The sequence below is a fragment of the Pseudophryne corroboree genome, chromosome 10 (genome assembly GCF_028390025.1).
Source record: "Pseudophryne corroboree isolate aPseCor3 chromosome 10, aPseCor3.hap2, whole genome shotgun sequence".
Lineage (NCBI taxonomy): Eukaryota > Metazoa > Chordata > Amphibia > Anura > Myobatrachidae > Pseudophryne > Pseudophryne corroboree.
In genome coordinates, this window is record NC_086453.1 from 165,952,682 (window position 1) to 165,956,004 (window position 3,323).

At 39.6% G+C, this 3,323-nt stretch overlaps 1 pseudogene; it reads left to right on the forward strand.

The window, feature by feature from the left end:
- The first annotated feature begins 2,392 nt into the window (after positions 1-2,392).
- LOC134968354 (5S ribosomal RNA) lies at positions 2,393-2,511 on the forward strand (annotated as a pseudogene).
- The last annotated feature ends 812 nt before the right edge of the window (positions 2,512-3,323 follow it).

The window sequence follows — 3,323 nt, forward strand, 5'->3', positions numbered from 1 at the left end:
CTAGAACAGATCAGACCAGGAATAAGAGGTGGTGATGTTACATGCACGCTCCTTAGAAAAGAAAGTGAATGGACCTTTAAACTCAACACGGTGGCTCCAAAAGGACTCAATGAATACCTCAATTTCAGTGTTTTTTTGCAGGAATAATTTCATAGCTGATGAGCTAAACACTTAACCAGGTACCTGCATGAATACTCACTCACCACCCCCTTCACCAACCCCCACACAACAAAGTTGCAATAGATAGCAAGCTTTGTCTCACTTTTCTTTAGCACCGTTACACTCCTATGGATTTTATGTTTTTTCAATCTTAGCACAGGGTGCACCTCATCCTTGGTATACCCCTTCACTATTCCGATCACTTCCCCCCATACACCCACTTCTACCATTACACTCCTACCAGAGCCCCTTCCCGTTCTCACTCACATGAACACACAACTCCTCAGTTAGTCACATTCACATACTTACGATTTTTCATACCGCACACCCCCCCTCCCATTCACAACCCCTCACATCTAACAAAAACCTTCCCTCCCTTTTGTATACATCCAATACATTTTTCATCCCCCTTTCTTCACATCCCTCCCCTTCCCTTGGCCCTCCCTCGTTTCCCCTTCCCTCACACTTACACACACACACACAAATCCTCCTCCGCCCCTCTCCCCCCCTTCACACTCCTACACACACACACACCTACACGTTCACTCCTTATCTTTTTCCCATACACACAATCCTCTATCGTCTTCACATACATATGCAATTTCCTTTCCCCCCCTCCCCCCCTTTTTTTCCTCCCCTTCCCCCCCCCCTTTTTCCTATAGTCAAATCCCTGTTCTTCTCTTCTCCAACCCAATCAGAACCACCATCACCTCAAGCCACCACATTCCACTTCACAGCCCTCATCCTTTTCATGATCCACTCACATTCATTGCCCCACACATCTACCTATACTTCAACACCCATTCATCAATAAAATTAACATCTGGTCTGTTATAAACAAAGACCATTTATTATAAGTAACAAAACATCCAAGACCAAAAATAACAAAATTAAAAAATTAAAAATAAATTTTGCTTAAAAAACTGTTTAAAAAATAGTCATGTTTAAAAATAATTTCTTAGCTCCACCCCCTTCATTTGTAAATAAACTTCCCCCCTTTTTTTCATTAACATAGCACTATTGCAGCAGTTCCTCATTATGATCATTATTAATTCATACTTTTATTTATTTATTTATTTTACAAATCTCCAAGCGCTTTTTACCATTTTTCCATTCTTTTCATTCTCAAAATGTAACTACGGTTATTAACACCATTAACATTCTCTCCAAATATCCCCTGCATATGTCTGTATTAACAAAGCAGGAGACAGAGTCATTTACTACGTCAGTCCCAGCTGGTCCGTTTTTACACACGCCTCCATACACACCTCTAGGCTGGTCCCCAGCATAAGTAAGGCGGCCGAGAGCTCTGGGAGCAGGCGATCAGGTGATCAAGCTCCCAGAGAGAAACGTACGTCACTTCCGGTCCCGGTGTTCGAACTTCCAGTCGCTTGGACCGCGGACATCAGCTCCACAGCTCCAGGTTCAGCACACCCTCTCCCTGGCTGGAATACCTCTACCTACAATTGCGGGACATTTCAGGCCTCATACTGCCCACCAATGCTTGCAGGCATTAAGGTTTGAGCCACACACTGTGAGGTATTTTCTTTTCATCTTCCCCCAGGGGGGATTCTTTCACAGGCACAACATAACTTTTTCTCCACTGTGTCCAAACAATTCAGGGGCACAGTGGGAGGCAGCATTTATCCTGTATGTAGATTAATCAACTGCACTCAGCTGTGAATATCCAATGTGCCTAGTTTAAGGGTGTCTGCTCTCCCCTCTCTTTCCCATTTCTCTCAATTTTTTCATTCATTTTTCTTTATATATATTTTTCTTTATATATGATTTTCAGTGCAACAAACACCATTTGTTTATTGTGAAAAACGGCCTCCCCCTATGCATTCTGAATGTCCAGCATTAATACTATGTGATATCTGACCACAGGAACATTCAGTATTTGTATAAACAAGGGGATCATTCCCTGTTGAATTACCATATTTATATGATTGGTTCCAGTACAAAAATACAACGGTCTGATATCCAGTCATAGGAACATCTAATATATGTTTTATGAGAATATATCTTTTGCTATCTGCACAAATGTGAAACAACAATAAGATTTTTTATATGGGGGCAACAAACACCCATCAGAATACGGTGGGGTTTTTCCAATACACTGAATCATTTATTTTTCATTCAGGGGATTATTCCCTGTCAGACTATCATATTTATAAAATCTGCCGGGGATAACCGCACACTGGAATTGATTGCACATGCTGGAGATTTACTCACCTACGGTCAAACCGCACTGAGTATGCCCAATCTCGTCTGATCTTGGAAGCCATACACTGCAGGGCCTGGTCAGTACCCGGTTGGGAGACCACCAGGGAATACTAGGCACCGTAGGTATTTTACTCTCATACCATTTGAGTCTTTCCAGCTCTCTGTGCGGTCCCAGGCATTGAATTTTCTTTAATATTCAATTTTGATATTCTGACATGGGACAGCTGAACCCAATGGAGCAGGTCTACTCCCACAAAGATTTTTTCAATCCAATATTGGAGTAATTACTTAGATCATTAAGGGAGTAAACATATTTTCGCCTTTCTATATTTTCATCGCCCCAAAATTTGTAGTTATTATCTACATTCGCTTTCTCCCTTTTATCAAGTATATCTTAATAAAAGTTAAGTATTAATTTACTCATATTTTCATAATTCATAACTTTCTTATATATTTATTCTAAGCGTGCCCTGGAAAAGGCATATAGCTGCTTTTGTCTTTTGCTCTTTCTTAAGACCACCCTTTTCTATGAACTAACTATCAGGTGTGTGGATACTGATTTCCTGCATGTGTTCCACTCAGCAAAGGCTGGAACGCATATGTAAGGAGACAAAAAAAAAGGGTTTAAATCCTATACTTCATTTATATATTGCTAATGCAAAAAAGCAAGTGTTTGTGTTCAATATGCCTATTACTGCTAATCTTTATATCTCCATAGTAAATATCGACATTAAAAAATAGAAATCTAAGATTGGTATTGAAAAAGAATTTAGATCCTATATCTTATTTCTAATTTGCTAGAAAAAGTGTCAAAAACCAAATGTTCGTGTTCAAAATATATTTTACCACTAATCTAGGTGGAGCACTAGATAAACTATTCTATTTTGCAACAAATTGTACCGTATGTATATATACATATACACATAAAATAAGTATTC